Here is an 18,766-nt window from a genome sequence, read left to right as displayed (position 1 = left end):
TCCACCTCTCACACACACCTTCAGCATCCTGAAGCAACATTCGACATGATGTTGGATTTCTCCCCTTAACATCAACAAGATATCTTAAAGGCCAGTGGTGGAACCAGAAACCTGAAATAGAAAGGTTTTGTTTTGTTTGATTTCTAGAAACTTCTGTTAAAATAGTAAGGAGAGAATTCAGGTTTATGGCCCTGCGGGTTCTCAGAAGCAAGTTCAGACCATGCTGTTTTCTTCTCACAGATCCCACCCTTTCTTCCTGGAAAGAAGACAGCCTCGGGTCCTGATGGGTGGGGCTTTGAAGAGTCCAGGAGTGGGAATTTCTAGAATTTGGAATCGAGTGAATTTTCTGACATTTGAGTACAGGACCCAGGGGTTCTTGGAGAAGAACTTGGTCCCAGAGGAGCTTGACTGACCATAAAAATGAGTCCTGCAGAAGCACTTGATGATTAAAACTTGTTTAAAGTCTTAGTTGCAACAGATATTGATCTTGGATTTATGGAGAAAGATGCAGTCAGAGGAAATGATACATGTGTAACACTTGATGAAATTTTAAAACTTGCCCAGGAAAATGAAGTGGATTTTATTTTGTTAGGTGGTGATCTTTTTCATGAAAAAAGCCCTCAAGGAAAACATTACATACCTGCCTCAAGTTATTAAGAAAATGTTGTATGGGTGATAGGCCTGTCCAGTTTGAAATTCTCAGTGATCAATCAGTCAACTTTGGTTTTAGTAAGTTTCCATGGGTGAACTATCAAGATGGCAATCTCAACATTTCAATTCCAGTGTTTAGTATTCATGGTAATCATGACGACCCCATGGGGGCAGATGCACGCTGTGCCCTGGACATTTTAAGTTGTGTTGGATTTGTAAATCACTTTGGACTTTCAATGTCCGTGGAGAAGATAGACATTAGTCTGGTTTTGCTTCAAAAAGGAAGCACAAACATTGCACTCTATGATTTAGGATCCATTCCAGATGAAAGCCTCTCTCGAATGTTTGTCAATAAGAAAGTAACAATGTTGAGATCAAAAGAAGATGAGAACTCTTGGTTTAACTTATTTGTGATTATTTGTGATTACAGAAGTAAACATGGCTAAGTACTAACTTCAGTCCAGAACAATTTTTGGATGACTTCATTGATCTTGTTATCTGGGGCCATGCACATGAGTGTAAAATAGCTCCAACCAAAAATGAACAACAGGTCAGGCGCAATGGCTCATGCCTGTAGTCCCAGTACTTTGTGAGGCCAAGGTGGGTGGATCACGTGAGGTCAGGAGTTCGAGACCAGCCTGACCAACATGGTAAAACCCCGTCTCTACTAAAAATACAAAATTAGCTGGGCGTGGTGCCACATGCCTGTAATCCCAGCTACGTGGGAGGCTGAAGCAGGAGAATCACTTGAACCTGGGAGGTGAAGGTTGCAGTGAGCCAAGATCGCACCATTGTGCTATAGCCTGGACAACAGGAGTGAAACTCCATCTAAAAAAAACAAAAAACAAAAATGAACAACAACTATTTTATACCTCACAACCTGGAAGCTCAGTGGTTACTTCTCTTTCCCCAGGAGAAGCTGTAAAGAAACATGTTGGTTTCCTGTGTATTAAAGGAAGAAAAATGAATATGCAGAAAATTCCTCTTCACACAGTGTGGTAGTTTTTCATAGAGGATGTTGTTCTGGCTAATCATCCAGACATTTTTTAACCCAGATAATCCTAAAGTAAACCAAGCCATACAAAGCTTCTGTCTGGCGAAGATTGAAGAAATGCTTGAAAATGCTGAATGGGAACATCTAGGTAATTCTTGCCAGCCAGAGAAGTCTCTTATACCACTGCGAGTGGACTATAGTGGAGTTTTTGAACCTTTCAACGTTCTTCGCTTTAGCCAGAAATTTGTACATCGGGTAGCTAATCCAAAAGACATTATCCATTTTTTCAGGCATAGAGAACAAAAGGAAAAAACAGGGGAAGAGATCAACTTTGGGAAACTTACCGCAAAACCTTCTTCAGAAGGAACAACTTTAAGGGTAGAAGATCTTGTAAAACAGTATTTTCAAACTGAAGAGAAGAATGTGCCACTCTCACTGCTAACAAAAAGAGGGATGGGTGAAGCAGTACAAGAATTTGTGGACAAGGAGGAGAAAGATGCCATTGAAGAATTAATGAAATGCCAGTTGTAAAAAACACAGCAATTTCGTCTGGGCACGGAGGCTCACATCTCTAATCCCAGCACTTTGGGAGGCCGAGGCGGGTGGATCACAAGGTCAGGAGATCGAGACCATCCTGGCTAACACAGTGAAACCCCATCTCTACTAAAAATAGAAAAAAAATTAGCTGGGCATGGTGGCAGGCGCCTGTACTTCCAGCTACACGGGAGGCTGAGGCAGGAGAATGGCGTGAACCTGAGAGGCGGAGCTTGCAGTGAGCCGAGATCGCACCACTGCACTCCAGCCTGGGTGACAGAGAGAGACTCCGTCTCAAAAACACACACACACACACACACACAAAAACCAAAAAAAACCCACAGCATTTTCTTTAAGAACGTCATATTGATGCCCTAGAAGATAAAATCAATGAGGAAGTATGTCGTTTCAGAGAAAACAGACAAAAAAATACTAGTGAAGATGATGACGTCCGTGAGGCTATTAACAGGGCCAGAGGTCTCAGATCTCAATCAGAGGAACCTGCTTCTGCCTTTAGTGCTGATGACCTTATGAGTATAGATTTAGCAGAACAGATGGCTAATGACTCTGATGTTAGCATCTCAGCAGCAACCAACAAAGAGGCTGAGGAAGAGGTGGAAGAGGAGGAAGAGGACAGAATTCAGCATCAGAGGAGGGTCTCAAAGAGGAAGAGCAGGCCCTGGTCTGGAGACTTCTACTAATAGCAGGAACTCAAAGACCATGGTGCCAGCATCTAGAAATATGTCTATTACAGAAGCCTTTAAATCTACAAGACAGCAGCCTTCCCAAAATGTCACTAAAAATTATTCAGAGGTGATTGAGGTAGATGAATCAGATATGGAAGAAGACATTTTTCCTACCACTTCACAGACACATCAAAAGTGGTCCAGCACATCATCCAGCAAAAACATGTCCCAGAGCCAAGTATTGAAAGGGGTTGATTTTGAATCAGATGAGGATGACGATGATGATGCTTTTTATGAACATTAGTTCTTTAAGAAGAAATAGTAGATAATATATTTAGTGGCACTGAGAAATTTGCAAAATACAGGAAAAATCAAAACGTTGCAAGCTAAAAGTTTACAGTTTAAGATTTTAAGTATTGCTTCCTGAGAATGACTCCGTAAGTAAGAAACTTCTCAGCACTGATTCATCTTGTTTTTTAACCAGGTTGTTGTATTAAGAGCTTTGTTTAAATATAATTATTCTTTTTGTTTTGTTTTGAGACAGAGTTTTGCTCTTGTTGCCCAGGCTGGAGTACAATGGCGCCATCGTGGCTCAGTGCAACCTCCGCCTCCCAGGTTCAAGCAATTCTCCTGCCTCAGCCTCCCAAGTAGCTGGGGTTGCAGGCATGTGCTCCACCATGCCCAGCTAATTTTTTGTATTTTTATTAGAGACGACGGGGTTTCACCATGTTGGCCAGGTTGGTCTCGAACTCTTGACCTCAGGTGATCCACCTGCCTTGGCCTCCCAAAGTGCTGGGATTACAGGCGTGAGCCACCCCACCCCTAAACATCATTCTTGAGTAAAGATTAAAATAAATCTACCATTTTACATTTTTGCTTCATGATCATTTAGTTTTCTGCGTTTAGTTTTCTAAATGTAGCTATATAAATGGTTGCATTTAGCCAAAGTTGAGGGAAAGAGCTTATAAAATTTAACTTCTTCATAATATAATAATTTCCTAGAGGTTCTGGATTTCCTGAAAGTAAAACAAACTATGTGAACCTGGGCCTGAACTCACTGTTCGTTACTATGTATGTTTTTTTCTAATGCTCCCTGAAAGACTGAATGATTAGAAGTAACTTATAGTTTGAACAGATATGTTTCTATTAAAACAGTAGAATAACCACAAAAAAAATAGTAAGGAGAAAGCTTAGAGCGTAAAGGCATGGAGTGGAGAATAATATTTGATTATGTAAGTATTACTTTCCTTCTCTCCTTTCCCTTAGGCAAACAAGAAACTTGAGGCAGGATGAAAGGATCAGAGTGGACTGGATAAGGTTCGAGTTGCCACTGGGCCTGACCTACCCTGTGTCCAAGGAAGCATCTACGTGAAAGGGAAGTGGAAGATTATGGCAATGTAGGCCTGAGGGCAGCCTCCCTGAGTCTTGTACCCTGAGCAATTGTAGAATGTACTGCGAAACTGGGACACTTTTGAGCAGGAAGAGGGCTATTAATAGTCACATAGAGACAACAGGCAAAAACTGGCAAAGTCTTCTGCAAACCAGGAGGTATAATCATCCTACGCATCCCCCCAGCATGATGTGGGACAGCATCCAAACGTTTCTCTAGCAGCGGTCCCTGCCATCAAAAGTCGTGCAGGAATGCCTGAGGAAGCCAGCAGCTGCGAAAGCTGGGGTCGAGATCAAGGGGATACAAAGTGCACAAATGGGGCCCTGGAGGCCCACAGATGTGAGGGGAGAAAGTTTCATCCTGGGGGCATGGATTAGCAGCCCTGTCATGTGGGCCCCTGAGGACTGAGGATGGCACACAGACCAGGTGCTCTGCCCTGGCTTAGATCACAGATCACCCCTATGGAGAAGGGAGGTGAGGAGAGAATCCAAAACTGACTGAGTTTACCTTCAAAGGTGACTGTTTATCTTGAATTGCCAGAATTTTTATTCTGTAATCAATGCGAATTAAGGTTTCATGAGCTAGACACTGAGGAATGAGTGATGTTTTTGTATTCCTGGCCACCATGATGTGTAAAATGTAAAATTATTTCAATTTTCGTTCTAAGATGATCCACATTTGTTTCCAATGTCCCCTGCATCCTCTGAACTTGGTAGAACATCAGACTATTCCCAAGTAAGTAAAACACACACATCTTCAGACAAGCAGGTTGTAGATATAGACCATAATGGGCAGAGCCTAGCGGGAGGAGCATGAGGATACAGACCTCCAAATCTCAGCACAAAGAAGTTCAAACCAGGGCTGCTACATACAGTCAGAATAACAGCAATAATGATCACAATAACTAATACCCATCTAGTTTGGGATCTGAACCATTTTTACATGTATTCTCATTTCGTTCTCCATTTTTAGATGAGGAAATGGAAGCCCAAATAGGTTGTATGACTTGCTCTACTTTAAGCAGCTTTCAGGGACTCAAACCCTGATGCTGTGTTTCACTGTCCATATATTCCTTCCAGGTCCCCCAGCTGCTGACTCAAGGACCACCACCCAAAAGCATAGAGAAGGGTATTTTCCCACACGAAGAGTATGGAATCCTTCCAGCCATGAAAGAACTCTGTGCATTAACTATGTTTCGAGAGATCAATTCCTTTCACTCTCACTTAATGGTATTGGTAGATAGCACACTGGCTATTTGCTCCACTAATGCCTTGGATTTTTTCCTTACCCATCTGGTGCAGGCAAAGAAAAAAAGATTTCTTCTTTCCTGTTAATTTGCTAAACATGAATTACTGTTGGTCATCTTTATCGCCTTTTACATACCTATCGCTGTGTAAGGAGTTGCTTTGTATTTTTACAGCATTTTTGCTGCATAAATATGCCACACATTTCTTTTAGAACATCATCATTGAAAGAAAACACAGTTCATCTTGGTAAGTTTTAGAACATCGCTATTTATAAAGCATGGAGCAACTCTCTCTAAAAATATTTAAGTGTTTGGCAAATAAAGAAAACACACTGAAGCCATCAGCAAAATATGTGCTAAAGGCTATGCTGTCCTTGCTATCACTGCTTTAAAGAAACATCAAGAAAAAAATAATATTCTCTGTGAGCCTTTAGCAGCCTCTTATAGAAATCATCTGCTTCTTCACCACCTCCTCTCCTTTGGAAGAGAAAAAGAACGGAGCATGATCCCAAAAAGGAAAAGTAGAGAGTGTGTAAAATGGGAAGAAATTATTTTCTTGTTTTTAAAGGTAGACAAGTTGTGATAATGATCAGGCAACCAGAATCGATGACATTTTGTGATCTTACAGGAAACATTTGGGATGTCAGACTATCAGTAAGCCTGGCCCAACTAGTGCCCTTTATTGCTATAATGTTCTCAAAGTTCTTTTTTCAAAACTTGAAATGCCCTTTATTAATAGACTCAAAGGGCATTTCTAATTCACAAAAACTATTATGGGGGTCCAATATCTAAATCCGTTTCTCCCTTGTCAGAGTTTTGATGCTGTGATTACTTTGGTCCATTTCTTGTTTATGTCATGTTGCCTTAGTTTCAATCCTAGGGACTGATCAATCATTCATAATTCAATCACTCAAATAAATTCAGTCTCAAAAATTCAATCACTCCCAATAAAAATAACACACTGAGGCTATGTGTGACTCAGTACAAACTTAAATATTTCTTCAGCCCTACAGTGAAAAAACAAATAACGACCCACATTTTGGATGCATTATTCCCACCGTTTACACACTGATACTGCCTTGCTACCTGGTAGAAAAAAGAAATGACTTCATTTGCCACCCATTCCTGACATAGAAGAATATCATTTTGTGTAGGGTTTAAACTTGACTAAATATTTCAAAGAAACATCCCACTAATATTTTCCAACATGATGATCACATTGCCTTAAGGGGAACCTTATTAATAAAAACCACAAATATTGGGAATGAGAAAGTAAACAGCAAAACTAAAACAATGCATGCGTTCAGGGAAGCAGTTGTCTAATGAAAAGGGTGCCTGAGAGAACTGTTAATCTGGAGAGGCAGAAGGTGTTTAACAGGCATCAGACAGAGGCGGGTGGACCCAGGCTATGCTGCATATGAGCTGTGTAAACCAGGCAAGTAATTGATCCTTTCTGCGTTCCTGTGTCCCCACTGGCACAAAAGTACAGATTCAATGTTTCTGTGAGGATTACAGATATTGAATATAAAGCATCTAGTCATAGTAAGCGATAAATGAAACATCTTGTCATTCATTGTTATATTATTTCCATTTTAACACCTAGAGTGTTTTTAAAATGTGTCAAAGCATCCACACGTTTTATTTAAATGTAATGCACATTGAAGCATTTGACCCAATTTTTTTTCCAGCTTCTAAAAGCTGATTTGTACAGTGATGACCCAGTACCTGTGAAGTTTAGGCCATATCACCAGGGAACTCTTTATTCCAAAATGTCAGTGGCCTGATTTAGGATACACTTTGCACAGGCTGGTTAACGGTAAGGAGACTGGAAGCATAGAGGTTCCCCTATAACTATTTAAGGCACAATAAGAGGGCTAAGGTGCTGTGATTAGTTACGACATAAATTAGGAGAAGGCATGAGACAGGGCCAGTAGGGGCAGCAGACCTGACCACACTAAGAATAAAGCAACCAGAGGGACCCAAGCATCTGCGGGGCTGCAGACTCCTCAGAGCTGCTCACAGCACTTCCACCATTCCTGTAACAAGTCCTGGAAAAGGCTAGGGCACATTGTGGAACTTTCAGTTGCTATAAAAAAAACACTGGCTCATTTTCTTTTCACACTCAGATTATCCATACAAGGAGTTTTTGCTTCTCAAAAGTGTGCTCCAAGAACCAGCTGCCTGGGCAGCACCTGGGAGCTTATTAGAAATGCAGAATTGGCCGGGAGTGGTGGCTCACACCTGTAATCCCAGCATTTTGGAAGGCTGAGGCGGGCGGATTGCTTGAGGTCAGGAGTGCAAGACCAGCCCGGCCAACATGGTGAAACCCTGTCTCTACTAAAAATACAAAAATCAGCTAGGCATGGTGGTGCATGCCTGTAATCCCAGCTCTTTGGGAAGCTGAGGCAGGAGAATCACTTGAACCTGGAAGGTGGAGGTTGCCAGGAGCCAAGATCGTGCCACTGCACTCCAGCCTGGGTAACAGAGTAAGATTCCACCAAAAACAAAAAACAAAAAAAACGAAACACAGAATCACCCCAGACCTACTGATTCAGGATCTGCATTTTAATAAGGTGTCTCAGTTGATTCGTATGCACATCGAAGTTTGAGGCTTTAGTTTGCACATATTGGGGTATTGTGTGTATGGAGTGGCTGAACAGGGTGAAGAAGCCATAATTTTTGAGTGGTACAGAAGAAACTGAGACCTACAGAGTTTTAGTAACTTTTCTAAGTGCATCTATCCCTGAGTGATTCCAAAATCCATGCTCTTTCACTATTATTCCACAATTTTCATTACTTGAAAAATAGGAACTCTTCAAACTTGAGCTGCATGCCTGTTAAAGAATACATATGTCTTTGTCTACGGCCATACCACCCTAAACGTGCCTGATTTTGTCGAATGCATATGTTTTCTATATAAAATTTCCTCCAGACAAATAGTGGTTAGCAGGATTAGTACAGATCGTCCCAGGTGGGTTGGGGGAAGGGAGAGTGGGAGTAGGGATGGAAATAAAACTCAAACCAGGGCAAGTAATTTCCCCATAATGCAGCACAGACTCTTCTATTAATAGAATAAGACTATATGTGAATTCTCCTTGTCTCAAACCCTAAGACCTGCTTCTAGCCTTGAGCTTCTTAAGACACTGCTTCCTGCCTCAATGGTACATGAAACATGCCTTCCTTTGTCTTGATGCCATTCTGACCACAGCATACTCTATTAAGTGCTGACGTACCATATTTAAATTTTCCCATTGATTTCTTTTGTGAGTTATAACTAAAAAGTAACTGTGGAATGTTGGCATTAACAATGTTTGACAAACTAATCAGTTTCTTAATTCATTTTCTTCCTGAAATATAACTTTTCAAGTTTTTTTTGTTTTGTTTTTTTGAGACGGAGTCTCGCTTTGTCCCCCAGGCTGGAGCGCAGTGGGGTGATCTCAACTCACTGCAAGCTCCACCTTCCAGATTCACGCCATTCTCCCGCCTCAGCCTCCCAAGTAGCTGGGACTACAGGTGCCCACCACCACGCCCAGCTAATTTTTTGTATTTTTAGTAGAGACGGGGTTTCACCGTGTTAGCCAGGATGGTCTCGATCTCCTGACCTCATGATCCACCTGCCTCGGCCTCCCAAAGTGCTGGGATTACAGGCGTGAGCCACTGCGCTCGGCTGATATGATCTTTTAAACAGATATGCTACCCATTCAGAGCTTGACAGAACATGTTTTATTCTTGGCAAACAGGAGGTGAGGCAGGGAGGAAGCCAGAAAATAAGCAGCTCAACTTTCCTCTCCTCTTGCCCTCTCATTCTTCTGCTGGTGCTTCCCTTGGCCAAGCCCAACAGGAAGCCAGAGGCCAAGGGAGCCAGATGATAGTCTGTAGAGGTTGGACAATCAGGGCACAGAAAAGACATAGGTAGAGAATGGATCTGCAGGAGAAACAGAATAATCAGCAAGTGGAGGATGTTCTAAAATGGCCACTGTCTCCACAGTGGATGAAAGAGCTGCCTGGGAATGGAGCCTGCCTGAAGTTGGAGGCCATGAATTTATAGTGGCACTTGCCAGTGCAGACCTGTGACTACCTCCTGGAGTGCCCAGAAGTCCAGTTGTAAGCCTGGAGAAATGGGACGGTTTGGCTGACTTGGAGTTTTGCAGGCAGGAGAAATGAAAGCACAGTGGAGGTGAGGAATTTGACACTGGAAAAACATCAGTGATGGACAATGACATGTAATGTTTGTGAATAAGATATTGAAAAGAGGAAGCTACTAATAGAAAAAAAAGTCAAATTCCTGGAAGTGAGACCCGGGGGTACACTGCTGTGCTTCTCAGCGGTCTCTGGAGAGTCACAGCGTCTCTGAGTGGACAGGAAACTGGGCCAAAACAGGGATTTATTTCTATTGCTGAGCCTCCTCCTGTCATGATCATCTCTTCAGGTCGTGTTGGTTTTTGTCTGGCACATCTTTTTGTGTTGGTGAATGGCAGCTTCACCAAGATATCATCGAATATCATCAGACTATAAATCACAATGCCCACCTGGCTCCCGGTCACACTAGTGACCACATCGTCCAGGGCATTGGATTTTGAGCACTGTAGCATGCCATTTACATGCTACCATATGCTCATGCAAGGAATGAGCACATAGCTAACAAAATCCAATCAGAGCCCTTCCACAGGACTGACGTGTGGACAAGGGGAGAGAGAAGACCTCTATTCCTGTTGTATTGTGTCTTATCGTATTGTATTGTATTCTACTGTATTGTATTCTACTGTATTGCACTGTATTGTATCCCTATGGCACTGTAAGCCAAAGTCTGCAAGCCTAGGTCTGCCAAGATCCAGCTTGGCTCTCAGGTGGAGAAAATCTATCAGAAACAGGAGGAAAAATATAAGACCAACATTCAAAAAGACAGACAAAAAGAACAAAAAGATGTAGAGATAAAATGCCCTGACAACATCATTTGAGGTCCTCAATCCAGTAGTGTATGGATCTATCCCTTTGATTGCCAAGATTAATGAGACAATAAAGTCCCTTTTATGCTGATTTTTACAGGGTTCCAACTGGTTTTTGTAGGGTTTCTGCTGCTTCTCACCAAAAGGAAGCTGAGTAATACAATAGTCTGGATCTGTCACCAGTGCCTAGCTTGGTCCTGGAACTGGTTGGTTATTCGGAACTCCATGTAGGGCTTGGGCTGAATCTCCCTGGGCTGTTCTCCTGGCCAGAAGGACTCAGGATGTTACCTACCCTGAGTCCCTCTAACTTGAAAGTTCCTCAGGCCCAGTCAAAAGTCACTCTGCCCACGCCACCCAGATACCTGTGGTCATTCCACCTTTCACCTGGAGCTAATTCAATTCAGCGTCATTGAATGACGACAATATAAAGAATCAGAGACTCAGAGACTTTTCAGGCCTGATACAAATTACAGTGTGTGAAGAGCTGGCTAAGCCCCTTAATTTTACAGATGGGTAAACTGAGACCAGTAAGTCTCAGAGACTTGCCCATGGGCACTCAACTATAAAGCACTGGAGGAGGCTGGGGAAGGGACCTAATATTTATCTAAATGTATTGAGCAATCACCATGTGCCACATTGTGAGCTTTACAAATGTCCCCTCATTCTCCAAACCACCCTGCAAAGTTGGGCTTACTACTGCCATTTTCCAGATGGGGATGGTGAGGATCACAGATTTTTAATAACTTGCCAGGGACAATTTAATGGCTAAGGTGGAATGCATGCCTTGGTCTCTCTGCTTCAATGCCCTCCCACATTTGTTTGTTTGTTTGTTTGTTTGTTTGTTTTTGAAAGAGGGTCTTGCTCTGTCACCCAGGCCGGGGTACAGTGGCATGATCACGGCTCACTGTAGCTCGACCTCCAGGGCTCAAAGGATTTTCCTGCCTCAGCCTCTGGAGTAGCTGGGGCTGCAGGCAAGGCACACACCACCATACCCGGCTAATTTTTTGCATTTTTTTTTTTGTAGAGGCAGGGTTTTGCCATGTTGCCCAGGCTGGTGTCAGACTCCTGGGCTCAAGCAATTCACCCATCTCAGCCTCCCAAAGTGCTGAGGTTACAGGCAGGAGCCACCACGCCCTGCACCCTCCTGCCTTTTTTAAACTCTGCAGCGTTAGCTCCCCATTCCAAAGATAGAATAAAAATCTGAAGAAGAGTTATAATATAGCTTTAATTTTAAGATATCCCAAGTAGATACTGTCTGGGTTATACTGGAAGCTGGTCTTTCCAATAATCTCTCCACCATAAAATATTTCTCACTGTGACCTTTAAGGAATATTTTACCATACATTATAGCCCTAAGCAGTGAAATATGTTACAAAAACTCCAAATTTCTGAATACTTTCTTCCATGAGTATGATGGAACAGGAAGAAAAGGGAAAACAAAAGACTCTCCCTGTCAAAATAAAATGTAGCTGACTTCTGCCAAAGCAGTTATTCCCGGAATGTCTAATTATTAAACCAGGAGCTGGGATAGAGAAGTCAACTATTTCATTCTCTTCACTCCTGCAAAAAGCCCTCTAGAAGCTCTATTCAGCAACAGAAGAAAAAATTCTTCTGAGGACTATGCAAAATTCGGTTTTATTTGAAAGAAAATCCTGCCATCTCCTTGGCAAGAGCTGTATGCCCTGCACAGGAGATAAAACAGGGTGATCCAAACAGCCCAATTTCACCCTGGGGCCTCCAGACTTCCTCCCAGGCATGGGCCTTCCCCAACTCAGCTTTAAAGGGCTGCCAGTTGCAAGGCACAGAATCAAAGAGTAGGCACATTGTCCCTCTGACTCCAAGAACCCTAGATTCTTGAATGTTCATTTCTGTTATTATTAATGATAGCTAACATTTATTGAGCACTAAGCATGTGCTATGCATTATTCTATGTACTTAATGTGCATCGTCTCATTTAAATGCCACAACAGGCCAGGCACCATGGCTCATGCCTGTAATCCCCGCACTTTGGGAGGCCAAGGTGTGTGGATCACTTGAGGTCAGGAGTTCAAGACCAGCTCGGCTAACATGGTGAAACCCTGTCTCTACTAAAAATGCAAAAATTAGCCAGGCGTGGTGGCACACACCTGTAATCTCAGCTACTTGGGAGGCTGAGGCAGGAGAATCGCTTAAACCCAGGAGGCGGAGGATGCAGTGCACAGATCACGCCACTGTACTCCAGCCTGGATGGCAGAATGAGACTCTATCTCAAAAAAATAAAAAATAAAATAAATGATACAACAATTCTATAAAGTAGATAGCCCCCATTATCTTTATTTTATAAATGAGGAAATTAAGTCTTGGAAAGGTAAAGTAATTTGTTTGAGAGAAACATCTGTTTTGTGCCTCCAGCATGGAGCCATCTTGGGGGAGATGAGGCAGGAAGGGAAGGAAGTCAGTCTTTTTAGCATCTACTATGTGACCAACACCAAACTAGTAACTTTGTTTCTTATCTCTTCTTCATCGTAAACCTGGTTTCTATAAGACAGCCCTATTTTGTGTAAGAGTTAACTAAGAACTCAGAGAAATTCAGTAACTAGACTTTAGCTAGTAGATGATTGAGTGATAATTTGACACAGATCAACTGTTCCTAATATACCTTTCTATATACAACATACGTGTATAGATTATTTGTATTCTGGCTCTGTGATACTAGCTGCATAATTTTGGGCAAGTCTCTGCACTTTAGTTTCCCCATTTTTAAAGGAGGAATCATATTCTCTCCCAAATAGAAATTGGGAGCCAACTAAGATAATGTTTCGGAGCACTTACCATGTTCTATAATATTTTTTCCTACACACATCTCCCTTCTCTGATTTCTGTGGTGCCTGGTTGACACCCTTTTTAGATCCCTCCCTGCTCATCAATGCTTCTTAGTGGCTTATGGGAGATGTAGGGAAAGGGATACTATAATGTGAGTCCCCGGGGGCCTATTCGTTCTGCAAAACCCACATCTTGGGGTGGACTTGTCACTCACCGGTTATGCAGTAAATGTTGATTTTTAAGGATCTCCTGCTGTCTTCAATCATGGAAACTACAAATGTCCTTAGAAACTCCCAAATCTATTAATGAGTCATTTGGCCTATTGTTCATCTTTGGGAGACTTCAGACTCTGCCCCTTTAGGAATCCTGGCCATAATCAGTCCCCTCTATAAAATCCAAACTCCCAAAGCAATCCCCCAACCCCAATATCCATTATATTCTCCTCTGAAGAACTACTTCCTTCAATAAACATGGGATTAGATTTTACTCTTTTAAATTTCATTTTCACCAAAGATTTTGGAACAATATATAAAGGAAGGGATATTCGTACCCACTCCTGTGGTATTCAGCCACAGTAAGAATTAGGCAGTACCAGAGCTGTAGATTTGCCTTTCTGCTCCTTAAGCCAAATGGCCTTCTTGGTGTTCATGTGAGCCACATGGATGAGAAATCATTGCATTAACTATGTAGTGACCAACAGTACAGATTAGTCCGGTAGGGCATTTACAGAAAGGTATTCTAGAGGATGATGCTGTGTCCGGAATTGGTGGGTTCTTGGTCTCACTGACTTCAAGAATGAAGCCGCGGACCCTCACGGTGAGTGTCACAGTTCTTAAAGGTGGCGTGTCCGGAGTTTGTTCCTTCTGATGTTTGGATGTGTTCGGAGTCTCTTCCTTCTGGTGGGGTTCGTGGTCTCGCTGGCTCAGGAGTGAAGCTGCGGACCTTCGCGGTTAGTGTTATGGCTCTTAAGGTGGCACGTCTGGAGTTGTTCTTTCCTCCTGGTGGGTTCGTGGTCTCGCTGGCTTCAGCAGTGAAGCTGCAGACCTTCGCGGTGAGTGTTACAGCTCATAAAGGCAGTGTGGACCCAAAGAGTGAGCAGCAGCAAGATCTATTGCAAAGAGCAAAAGAACAAAGCTTCCACAGTGTGGAAGGGGACCCGAGCAGGTTGCCACTGCTGGCTCATCAGCCTGCGTTTAGTCTCTTATCTGGCCCCACTCACATGCTGCTGATTGGTAGAGCCGAGTGGTCTGACAGGGCACTGATTGGTGCATTTACAATCCCTGAGCTAGAAACAAACGTTCTCCACAACCCCACCGGATTAGCTAGATACAGAGTGTCCACACAAAGGTTCTCCAAGTCCCCACCAGAGTAGCTAGATACAGAGTGTCGGTTGGTGCATTCACGAACCCTGAATCAGGGTGTTGATTGGTGTGTTTACAAACCTGGGGCTAGATACAGAGTGCCGATTGGTGTATTTACAATCCCTGAGCTAGACACAAAGGTTCTCCACGTCCCCACCAGACTCAGGAGCCCAGCTGGCTTCACTCAGTGGATCACTCAGTGGATCCCTCACCGGGGCCGCAGGTGGAGCTGCCTGCCAGTCCCATGCCGTGCGCCCGCACTCCTCAGCCCTTGGGTAGTCGATGGGACTGGGCACCGTGGAGCAGGAGGCTGCGCTCGTCCGGGAGGCTCGGGCTGCACAGGAGCCCACGGAGTGGGGGGGAGGCTCAGGCATGGCGGGCTGTAGGTCCCGAGCCCTGCCCCGCGGGAAGGCAGCTAAGGCCCTGCGAGAAATTGAGCACAGCAGCTGCTGGCCCAGGTGCTAAGCCCCTCACTGCCTGGGGCCGGTGGGGCCCACCGCCACTCCGAGTGCGGAGTCCGCTGAGCCCACGCCCACCCGGAACTCGCGGTGGACCGCAAGCACCACGCGCAGCCCCGGTTCCTGCCCACGCCTCTCCCTCCACACCTCCTCGCAAGCTGAGGGAGCCAGCTCCGGCCTTGGCCAGCCCAGAAAGGGGCTCCCACAGTGCAGCGGCGGGCTGAAGGGCTCCTCAAGTGCCGCCAAAGTGGGAGCCCAGGCAGAGGAGGCGCCCAGAGCGAGCCAGGGCTGTGAGGACTGCCAGCACGCTGTCACCTCTCAATGCCTGAATCAATATCACTGTGTACATCTGGTGTTTAGATGATAAACTTTAGATCTGCATTGCTCTTGACCTAGGCATTTTACCAATATTTCAGTAATGTAAGAACAAAATATCTCAAAGGATTACAAAGAATACAACCATTCACAAGACACACAGTTTCACAAAAAAATCATTGGTTCTCAAAGTGTTTTCCTGACCAGAAGCATCAATATCGCCTGGAAACTTGTTAGAAATTAAAATTATCAGACCTCAGAATCAGCATGTCAGCATCATTCTGGTGGTCTGATCTCATGGCGTCCTATAAGAGAGATACCATGCCATCCAGTGGAAGCTATCTGCTTGCCAGGATGCCCTTCTAGAACTGAGAAATGGAGGGAAATAACCCCATAGGTGTGAGTCCTGAAGCTCCTGTGAGACAACTGGTCAACCGCACAAATAGGAGAAGTGAGAGTGTGAAGAGTCAGAGAGCACCCTGAAGGTGAGAAAGGAAGGCCAGGGCCTACACTGGGCCTCATTTGGGTTCAGAGCACCCTGCCCAGATGGCACTGCCAGCCCTGGCAAGTTCTAAGCACCAGAAAGGCACTTAGAAAACTTTGACGAAGAGACTTCAGAGCACAGGAGTCCCTGAGGCCGGGGTTTGGGGGAAGGACAGTGGATGGCATGGAGCCTGGGGCAAAAGCCCTGGTGGCCCAGGTCTAAGCATACTATTGACCTCCGTCTACAAAGTGTCTCCACTTATTGCTAAACACCAGCCTCTACTTTCCCTTAGGCCAGTCTTTGTACATCCATAGATCCCAGCATAGCATTTTGCATGTAAGAAGAGCTCAATAAAGTTTGTTAACTGTTCCACACATAAATCTTATGGTTATTTTAATTAAAAGAAAAACTACACTATTTGTGGTCTGAATTAATACCACCTGCTGTGGAACGCTTGTCTGAGTCACAAGGTGATCACAGCAAGTCAACAGCAGACTTGAGATCAGGAGGTTACTAATCAGGTCCTTCTGACTCTGAACACCACTGCTTTCTACTATACCATGTGGCTCTGGGCCCATCAAAAGTCATAGAGACCTGAACTTGGGAAGATTGGATTAGGTGAAAATCAAATAAGAGAATGGAGTCAAAAAAAGGTCTCTGGTAGAAATCCCTAAAATAAAGAGTATACAACCAAACTATGGCTACAATGATAGGTCTCCTGGAGGAGAGGGATCATTTGACTTCCTGCAAACTATTCATCCAGACTGCTGTGGTTTTAAAACAAATCATTTGATACTCTTCCCACAGAAGATGGAGTCTAATTCTCCCTCCTTGATGTGGGCTGGCTTTGGCAACTCATTTCTAATAACTTGAATGTAGCAAAAGAGACACTTAGTATCTTCTGAGGTAGGTTAGAAAAGCAACACAGCTCCCTCCTAGCTTTTTCTCTCTCTTGAAGGACATGTCTTGGGAGTCTCCAATCAACATGTGAAAAAAATCTGGCTACTCTGAAGCCACCCTACTGGGGAAATCATATAGAAATAGACAGAGATGGCCATAGGGCACCAATTGTTCCAGACCTCGGTTGTTTGCATCAACCACCAAACACATGAGTAGGGAACATTCAAATAATTTCATTCCTCCACCTTCAGCTGCCAAAGCTGATATCAGGTGGCTCAGAGACAGGGTGCTCCCCGCAAGCCCTGGCTAGTTACAGATTCATAAGTAAAATATGGGTGTCTTTAGCCACTAAGTCTTGAAGTGATTTGTTCCATGGCATTGCATAACTAGAACATAGTCCAAACCAAAGGAGGTAAAAGATTCCTATCAAACAGAGAACAACTGCTAAATATTATTACTTAGAAGGATGGTTTTCAGCATCTATAAATAACACATTTTTGCCTACTTTCTCCAGTAAAGGATATGGACAAGTATACACATTCCTCCCTGCCAGGAACAAAAAGCCAGTAAAATAGGGGAAGTGTTTAGTGCCTATTAGAGCTGCCCATGAAATTTGAACATGTTATTCTAAATGAGATTTTCACATTCAGTTCATAATTAGTTGAAATCAATTCAGCATTTTTTTTCCCCCTCCAGGACTTCTCTTTTGCTGGGATTTTACCAGATTTTCGGGTTGGAGGAAAATTTTACTTTGTGGTCTATTTGTGAATATTCTGTTAATGTTATTTGTTTGCTCTACTTAGAAAATCTGTTGATTTTTTTCATATCTCTGGAATATTCTTTGCTGTTCCTAGGGCCTAGCCTGTTGTATCTCATGTAGCTTTTGCTCCCTACTCATATTTTTCCTGTTGGTGCCTCTTTTAGAATAACTGACTCTCAGTTTTCTCAGTTTTGGTTCCTCCACTAAACTCTCTTGGATCATTCAAGCATTCTGTATTTTTAAGTCCTCTCTCAGCCCTGTGCCATTCAACCCCCAAGGCCCCTGACCTGGTCCAGCACTCTGGGCATCTCTTCTTTTATGCCATTATCACTCTCCTGTCTCCATCTTCTTAATTTCTTTCATGAGTAATTACAATGGTCTCCTAACTGGTCTCCTTGTTTCCAATATCTTCCTCCTGTAATCCAGGCACCCCATTGCTGTATATCTTTCTAAAACACCCATCTCATCAAGTCAGGGGTTTAACACATCCAGAGTCAAGTCTAAGGGCACAATAGCCCAAGGCTATTCCTGACTTAATCACTATCCTCCCTTCCAGGTTCATCACCCCTTTCCTCTCCCCATAGCAAATTTTCTAGTCATACCACTCTGCATATGGTTTCCTAAATATACCATGTTTTTCTGGGCTCCATCACATTTGAAAATAGTGCTCTCTCTCTTCCCCACCCTTCCTGCTGCACAATCACCTGTGGAATCCCTGTTTATCTTACAAAAATACAACTCAGTTGTTACCTCTTCTAGGACAACTTCCCTGACCCCTCTAGAAAGAGTTACTAGCTCCTCTACCTTGCACATGATTCTGTTGCTGCACATGTCACAGTGAAGGAATCTGGGTATTTACAAGTCCATCTCCCCTGCTAAACCCTGAGCTCCTCGGGAGAAACTGTCCTATTCATCACCTAACACAAAGCCATCTACACCGAAGAGGCTTAATAAATGTTTTTTCATTACATAGGACAGAATAAAATTAACAGCCAATCAGTGGAAGATTACCTGAATGATAGACCAAATACCTCTTTGAAAAAACAGCCTCTGGAAGCTACCCAGGCAAACCTAAATGTATAAAGTTTATGTCACCATAACAAAACTTAAACTTGATCCATAGCTCTGTGGAAAGTGACTGAGCTGATTCAGTAAAAAGGGTATATACCCAAAGGATTATAAATCTATAAAGATACAGGCACAGGTATGTTTATTGCGGCACTGTTCACAATAGCGAGG

The 18,766-nt window shown here is 43.5% G+C and overlaps 1 pseudogene; it reads left to right on the top strand.

The window, feature by feature from the left end:
* Window positions 1–293: 293 nt before the first annotated feature.
* On the top strand, window positions 294–3,194 carry LOC100612209 (double-strand break repair protein MRE11-like; annotated as a pseudogene).
* The last annotated feature ends 15,572 nt before the right edge of the window (window positions 3,195–18,766 follow it).

The sequence above is a fragment of the Pan troglodytes genome, chromosome 2 (assembly GCF_028858775.2).
Source record: "Pan troglodytes isolate AG18354 chromosome 2, NHGRI_mPanTro3-v2.0_pri, whole genome shotgun sequence".
NCBI lineage: Eukaryota > Metazoa > Chordata > Mammalia > Primates > Hominidae > Pan > Pan troglodytes.
This window is presented reverse-complemented; position numbering and strand designations above follow the sequence as displayed.